The following is an 8,499-nucleotide window of genomic DNA, read 5'->3' as shown; positions in this document are numbered from 1 at the left end:
AACCGCTCAGGCTCTCCCTGGCAGCTCCACTCTTTTGCCAAAAAGCCAGTCGTCGTCGTTGTCCTCCTCCTCCTCCTCCTCCCCCGCGAGGGCCCGCAGGTCCCCGGGGCCGGGCAGATGCAGGCGGGAGGGAGCGAACCGAGCGGCGGGCGCTGCCGCCGCCACCGAGCTCCAGCCCTCACCCGCAGCGAAACCGCGGAGCCGGCTCGGACAGCGAGGCTCCGGGGCTGGTGTTGCGCCCGGGAGGCACCCCCGGTGCGGGTGCCCCTGCCCGGGAGCCATCCCCGGTGCGGGTCCCCCCTGCCCGGTGGCGGCGGGCCGGGCCGGGCTGCGGCCGCGCTCCCTCTAGCGCCGTGCGGGGGGAAAGGGCCGGGCAGAGCCCGCACCGCTCCCCGGGCAGCTCCTCCGGGCGCCCGCCTGACGTGGGATCACAGAATCACATGGGGTGGGAAGGGACCTCTGGAGATCATCTAGTCCAACCCCCTGCCAAAGCAGGTCCATCTAGAGCTGGTTGCACAGGAACGAGTCCAGGTGGGGTTTGAATGGCTCCAGAGATGGAGACTCCACCACCTCCCTGGGCAGCCTGTTCCAGGGCTCTGCCACCCTCACAGCAAAGAAGTTCCTCCTCACTTTTAAGTGGAGCTTCTTATATTCAAGTTTGTGCCCATTTCCTCTTGTCCTATCCCTGGGCACCACTGAGAAAAGACCAACCCCATCCTCTTGACACCCACCCTTTAGGTATTTATAAGCATTGATCAGATCCCCCCTAAGTCTTCTCTTCTCCAGACCCAAATCCCTCAGCCTCTCCTCATAAGAGAGATGCTCCAGGTCCCTAATCATCTTTATGGCCCACTGCTGTACCCTCTCCAGCAGTTCCCTGTCCTTCTTGAACTGGGGAGCCCAGAACCGGACACAGAGCTCCAGATGGGGCCTCACCAGGGCAGAGCAGAGGGGCAGGATGACCTCCCTCGACCTGCTGGTCACACTCTTCCTGATGGACCCCAGGATGCCATTGGCCTTCTTAGCCACAAGGCTGACATTGCTGACATCCTTCCCTCTCAGGCTGTGGCTCCAGAGGCAAAAGGCAACCGGGATTGATGGGTTTATCCACTGTTTTCTCCAGGCAGTAATTCAGGGATGGGGGGGAAATAATAGAGTCCACCCCCAAAATAGAAGCAGCAGCCAAGAGGGCAAAGGAAGACCTTCACTGCCTGCAGGAGGAATCGTTTGTTCAATTCTCTCCCCCCTCAGCTTCTCATTATAGAAGCTATTTTTCCCAAAACAGGATGTTGGGCCAGGGAGAGGTAATATAAACAGATGCATTCTTTGAAAGCTTGCAGTGCATTTTTGTGCAGAGCGCAGGCCCTTCATTGAAATGCGGAGACCCACGAGGTGTGGGAACAAGGGACTGCAGCAGCAGGAGGAAAAACCCTTCCTCTGAGAAAAGTGAGTCAGCCCAGAGCCTCCCTTGGCTTCAGCACTTTTTCTTTCGGAGAAGCAGAGGACATAAAATTGAGACTGAGAGGTGAAGAAAACCTTTAAACAAAGCTGATATTGGCCAGTTGCTAGAAGAAAGCTTGAAACAGTATTACAGGCAGCCTTGCTTTCTTTTATAAATATGCAATGTTAGTTAGTTTGCACCAGCAGCGACCTTCCACTGATGGGAACCAAAAGGAAGAAAGGATCCTGGCTCTACTCACCTCTCCTCAGACTGGCTCCAACACCTGAAAGCCAGTGACTTCCAGGGTTATTAAATAGTTTCACCTGGAGCCATCACTACACCTGGACCTGGGCTGAATCCTTTCCTTGTTGCTGGGTGCTCTTGTCTTTTATCAGGTGTGGGCTTTTCATGAAGCGTGCCTTCAGCAGCAGGGGCAGGAAGAGTGGAGCCAGAAAGGCTGTGACTGGCCTTTCTGCCAGCTCCTTTATGTTTATATCCAGCTGCTCAATACCTGCACCAGGAGTATCATTTCTTGCCTCCCCTTGTACAGGGATCTGCTCTTTGCACCTCACCACGCATCTCACCTCTTTTCTGGTTTCTCACCTCTGGTCTCCAGACATCTTTCAAACTTTACAGAAGCAAAACCCATCTGTCTTTCATGTCTAAAACCCCCTGTGGAGCTCCGGAGGTGTTTTGAAGCCATACACACATACCTGCTTATGTTTCTACACAGTGCAGAAACCTAACACACGCTAACTGCTGTGCTACGGTGGGAACCTGCCATTGCTCCACCTGCCATCCTGGTTTTGCTCCTCTTGGTTATTTCAGACAGTGGTTCCCTTTGGGTGGCACCTTCACACAGGCTCCATTGGTCCCCAGCAAATAACAACAACCATTTAGACTGTCTCCAAGCCTGAGGTCCCAGCAGCTAATGTGGCACTTCCCCAAGAATGAGCTACCAAGCTGCAGTGCAATCTTCAGGGCTTGTCCACACCATTTCCTTTGCCAGGTCTCCTCTTGAGAAATGCAAGTGGGAACGATGAGTAAGGGAACAATACCTTTTGACTCACCAGACTAAAGCAAACCGCTCTTGGAGGGGGAGGGAGGAGGCAGGGGAGAGGAGGAAAAGGAAAATCTAGCCCCAGGCATTGAGCATTGCAGTCCAGGCCTCCTCAGCAAGAAGCTCCCACAGTTTAACTTGCACTCATCCACCTCTGGCATAAGGTTTCCTCTACATATAAAGCGGTTTTTTGGTTGTTTTCAATTACAGCATCTACTGTTCAGTTGAACATTAACACTGTGAAGTAAACACAATATTATTATCATTACTATTAGATCCTAAATGTTGCCTGGAAGAGGAGTCTTCAAGGATACGATGTGACACTGCTGGCTTCACAGTAGATGAGGGCTGGCCAAAACTTGAAGGGATAATTTGGGCAAGGTGGGGATCACCTGTCCTGTTTCAAATTACTTTTCCCAGCTCACCACCTGGCAGGAAAACGAGGAGGTTTTTCCCCAGGGAAATTCTCAGAAATTCTCCTTTTTATTTCCGGAGGAACATCATAACCCAGTGCAAAGTCCCCGAGTGGTTTAGAGAGCTCCACTCAGCCGTCTCCCAGCGGTGTCCCAGCTCCTTTCCCAGCCTGGGACGGACACAGGAGGAGGGAGCTGGAGGCTGGAGCACCTGGGGCTCTGGATTTTGAGCAGTTTGGGGCATTTGGGGCTGGGACGGGCGGGAGGCAGAGGATTCCTGCCTGCAGAGACTGCGCGGAAAGACGGCAAACAGCGCAGGCGTGTTGGGGTGTGCGACGTCTGGCTCCACCGCAGCTATTGTGATCCCTGTTATTCAGGAATTCTCCAAAACCCTACCAATTCTCATAAAAAAAAAAAAAAAAAAAGTTTTGCAGAGTAGATAAATACTACGCTCCAGCCTTGGCGGCGAGGTGGGGGGGGGAAAGGAAAGCTTTAAGCAATTAGGGCAGGCCACACAGCGATTCGGCAGCCGGCCGGGCCGCCAGCTGTGCGGGGCTCCCGGGACAGCCCTGCTGCTGCCCCCCCTCCTGCCACCCGCCACCGCACCCGCACGGCTACCGCAGCCCCGGCCGTGGCCACCGTGGGGGACGGGGAGGGGACACCGCAGGACCACGGAGAGAAAGGGCCTCACCCTCCTCATGTGAGCAAGGAGCAGCGTCTTCCTTGTGTGGCCCAATGCGTTTTCCCTATTTGCCTTTGCTTTGCTATCTTACTTTGCCCTTTTCTATCTATTCTGCAGAGAAGTTAGAAGCTCTTTGGTCAGAGCTGCTCTTGGCCAAGGTTTGGCCAACGCCTCCATTCCCTTTCCCGTGGTGAGGACAGAGAAATGGGTCAGGTCTCATCTTCCTCGCAGGAGCTGGGTGCCATGGGGTTCTACCTACAAAAGACGAAAATGCTCGAGGCTCCTTTGTGGTGACCTGGGGACTCATGAAGGACCACAGCAAGTTTGAGAAGTGCCCCCTTCCCCCAGGCAAAAAAAGGACATTATCTTTTCTTTCTGAGAAGCAGAAAGCTTTTTCCTTTGACTCAAAAGATATTGTTTTGGAAAATCAGAGCTGACCACATAATAATTCCATCTCCTTCTCCCAGTTTTGGAGTGATAAGACATGCGCGATGCTGCTTGACACTGTGATATTTATAAGACAAAGTAGAGGTCAAATTTGCTGAATGGTTTCCAAATTCCAGTGAGGTTTATCACAAAGAGCCCCATGCACGGACCCAAGTGGTGTGACTGACAAGGGCTGGATTGTGGAGTCACTAGAAAGCTCAGTTTCCAGCCAATGCTGATGGGCCAAAGCACATTCTTTGGGGCAAAACCTGCTGGAAAGCTACAGTTATGCCAAGACTCCAGGGAGTTTTCACAGCGGAGTTTCTGACAAGAACCCCCATTGTGAGGAGCTGGGTTTTCATGCTCCAAGGAGCAACAGTGTCCTCTATCAGCACTGTCCTGCCCGGGTCTGGAGAGAAATAGCCCAGAGCTCAGCCCCCTGTGGGGCAGGCAGGCAGGAGGCTGCTACCCTCCCTCCCCTGCACCCTCACATCTCCCCTGGATCCCTCCAGCCTCCTTGGAAGAGAGGTGCTGCCGGGCTCTCCTTGCCAGCTTTCCGTCCCGAGAAGTGCAGGAAGAAAGGTTTTTTCCCACAGCAAGTGCTGACAGGACTAGCGCTAACTTGTCCAAGGGAGATTTGGCAGAAATGCCCACCAGCCAGCTACGACTGAGAAACTGGCTCCGTTTCCCTCTCCCCGCTCAAACGCCAGCCCCCAGGGCTGCCGCTGACACCCAGCGCCTCTGCTCACGTCGGAGGAGACTTCTTTGCACCCCGATGCGCTCACCTGCCAGCGCATTTCAGCCTCCCGGCCCGAAGCCAAGGGGGACGGATTTGGCATTGCTAAGCCTCAGTTATTTCAACAGAGACAGGCCAGGACTCGCCCTAAGACTCGGAGCAGAAACTAGATCCGGAGCAGGAACGAAGCTGACACCTACAAGGTGGGCTCAACCTCAAGGGCTGCCTTCACCCGGTATCAAAGTTCAGAGCAAGGCTCAGCAGCTCACGTTCCTCCTCAAAGCACGGGCACTTGGACAGAGGGGTTTGGATTACGTCTCTGTTCATCCACTCCTCCTTAAGATACTCCCCAGAAGATGCAGGCAAAAGCTTTAATGAGGAGCACTGTCCAGGTATGGGAGGGGATCGAGATAAGATGTGGGGAAAGCACCAGATCTCCCAGCTGGAAGGCATATACCCCTCTCTGATCGCTGGAGCAGCTTTCTGCTTTATGGATACACCAGAAAAAAACCAACTACTCGGTGAGCTGAGTGACAACGGTCTTTTCACTCCATGTTGGTGTTGGTCTCTGAACAGGAAGGCGTCGCTTCATGTTCTGGGTTTCTAAGCACTGTGGAAAACCAAAGGAAAACACAACTTAGACTACATAGAGGAACATGGGCTTTATCATGGGCTTTCAGGCTGGCTACAAATTTCAAGAGAAAATGTGACCGTATTCTTGTGAATAGCTAAATTAGCAAGATGTGACTTCAGCCACCCATCCATCTGCTTATCTGCTTGTACTGCTACAGGATCACCTTTCTCAGGCACAAAGCTTACAGCCATGCCATTTCTGCAGGTGTTCGTTATGCGACTAAATAGATATGACTAGGAATTAATCTTGGTCCCAAAAGGACATAAATGTTCTGCTGAAGGCTAAAATGTCATTCATATTTAGGCAGTTACCTGAAAGGTTTGCAGAGTTTTAAGGAAAAGATAAGGGGAGACATGTTACTCCATGTAACTAAAAGTTTCCATGGTGTTTGTTTTGCTTTCTAAAATCTAGGATTGATCTTAGAGCTGGAAAGAAAGTTCAAGGATTAAGATACTTGCCTGCATTCTAATCAGTGCTTTTTCACAACCTTCCTGTGTGACATTAAGAATATCACTTACCCGCTTGCTGTATCCATTCCCCATGCATGAAATGGGGATAACAGCACTTCTTTACCTCCACTGCGGATCAAAAGGATAAAGATATTAATCATTTTCCAAGATGCTCAGACAATATGGTTAGTGCAGAAATACCCTACACAGATTGACCTTGGGAAATACACCAAATACAGCCTATGGTTTGCTCAAATGCAAACAAATGGAGAAAGTGAAAATGGAAAAGGCTCACAGCTCGTCCTGCAGTGAGGCACGGGTGCCTCATTGCTGCTTCTTCTAGCGCACATCTCCAGCATGATCTTGGCAATCTTGCCTTCTTTGGGGAATCAGAGACTAACGACTAGAGTTGATTTCCCCTCTCTGAGCTCACCACAACACAAACTAGATCAGAGGCTCCTAGAAAAGCAATTCCTGGGTGTGGTGGGAAGCCATAGCCTGTTCTGTTGCTCTTGTGTCTGCCATGGACTGTAACAGCCTCTGCTTTTTACCTGCACCCAAACTGGAGATGATCATGAGTTCAAAACTGGGAGTTGCAACTGGCCTTTGCTACCTGACAACGCTCCCGTGAGCCCTGAGGTTGTCTGAGGCCTCCTGTATCGTCCTGGCCTTTTAAACTGCAAAACTGCAGGAGTGCTTTCCCTTGTGGCACAATAACCAACTATCACTCTGCTCATTAGCAGCACCACTGCGCTGAGAAGGGTTTGTTTCACTCAGCTGATGACTTGCACTCAACCTGGGGAGAGCTTTGCCTGAGCATCCAACCTGTGTCTCTGATCAGCTCCGGCACATCAGACAGAAGGACAGGCTGTGGGCTTACACTCTGACAGGTTTCTGAGGCAGAGTGGCAATTTGGAAGTGCATGGAAAAAGAAAAATAATGCTAACTTAATACAAATCGCAAATCTGAAGCAGCATTTGATTGTCGAGCACGGTCTCAAGTTTTCCAGACGAGTCAAAGCCATGAAGAAAGTGAGCAGTTTGTGCAACGCTTCTGCTGGGTGCTCCATACCATCCTGGTGTTTAGACTGTCATTCTTCACCCTGAAAAGCATTGCTTTTATACATTCCTGGTAATCTCTAATTTTCACAGTGCCAGTCCCCCCCAGTGTGGCAGGATGCTCTGCCATTGCCTTTTTTGCTCATCGGATCCGAAGAAGGGAACAGAAGGATGGGAAAAGTTTGCATCGAGCCCACTCCTACCGCGCCGGCCTGACAGCGGGTTCCTAACTTACCCTTCCAGCCACAGTCAGTTAAATACTAAACCAGACTCGCATTCTTCCTTTACATACTCAGAAAAGGAAATCCACATGTTTATATTCAAAATCCACATTCAAATATACCACTGGTCAAATCTTACCATCCTAACGGCGTCTGAAAGGCCAAACATGTGTTTGCAGGAAACCTGTCCCCTTCTGTATCCCCTCTTGTCCCCAGACCAACCTCCCACCCCACCTCAAGGCTCTTCCAACATGACGGCATCGGTGCTAGGACACAACTGTTCCGGTGTGCCGGTGCTTCCATTACACACACCTACTTTCAAAACTTTACAACTGGGCTTTGAAATTCACTTTGTGCTGCAGCTTGGCAAGCAATGCCATTTCTGGGCAAACCAAAGAAAATGTATGAGTTTTTCAGTCGTAAGACATCAGCAACTGATTTATGCTGGCTGAGATTTAACTTTTGACCTTCAAGTAAGGTCCCTTCCATCTGCTTCTAACATTTTACAGGGTTTTTTTTTGCACTCACCCCCCCATGGTTGTTTCTCACGGAGCTGAGTTCCAGCACGCTTCCCACCATACCTATGGGCACCTCAGCAGAGCCCCACTTTGCAAACGCTCCACTGCAAAAGTGGTCCTGGTAATTCCAAATACATAGGACAGGGACTTCCAAGGTTTGGTTTTTCATTTTTCCCATGGAGCCTCTGTATGGAGGTCTATATGGAACAACACTCAGTTTTCTCTGGTCTTGTCTCACGCAAGCGGATTGATCAACACCGCTTTGTATGTTTATTGAACTGTTTTGCAATAAAGACAGATTCCTTAAAAGTAAAATGGAAGGAATGCTGTGGTATTGTATTACAGTACTATAGCTCTCAAAAATGTTGCTGTGTTGTTTTAGGCTATGGCCTAATGTCACAGAAGTTCCCTTTCTTAAAACAGAGGGAAAGATCAGAGCACCATTACCCTTAACAGAGAATTACAGGCCTTTATTTTTTAAGAGAATGTAGAGTTTTTTCCTTTGGTGGATGATGCTTTGCCATTTGATAAGGGGATCTGAGTTGGCATGCAGTGTGCCTTTCTTTGTTAATCAAAAAATCTACCTTTACATTAAATATTTTTATTACATCAAGTATTGGAAGGAGGAAGAATTCAATGTCTGCAATCCCCAGATCTGTTCTCCAATGTTTAAAATTTGCGGGCTTGTTTGTGTCTTTATGATACTACGTACCACTCTATATTACAACATTCAAACAATTCATCAAAAGTCCAATGATAAAGACTCACAAAGAAATGGAAATGCTTCAAATACACCATCAGTTTCACTTACCGGTAGTTCTGCTGAGCTACTTGGCTACTATAAGTAGAGAACAATCCAGA

This window comes from Calidris pugnax, unplaced genomic scaffold (genome assembly GCF_001431845.1).
Source record: "Calidris pugnax isolate Ruff unplaced genomic scaffold, ASM143184v1 scaffold24, whole genome shotgun sequence".
Classification (NCBI taxonomy): domain Eukaryota; kingdom Metazoa; phylum Chordata; class Aves; order Charadriiformes; family Scolopacidae; genus Calidris; species Calidris pugnax.
The sequence above is the reverse complement of the archived record's forward strand: the minus strand, read 5'-3'. Positions refer to the sequence as shown.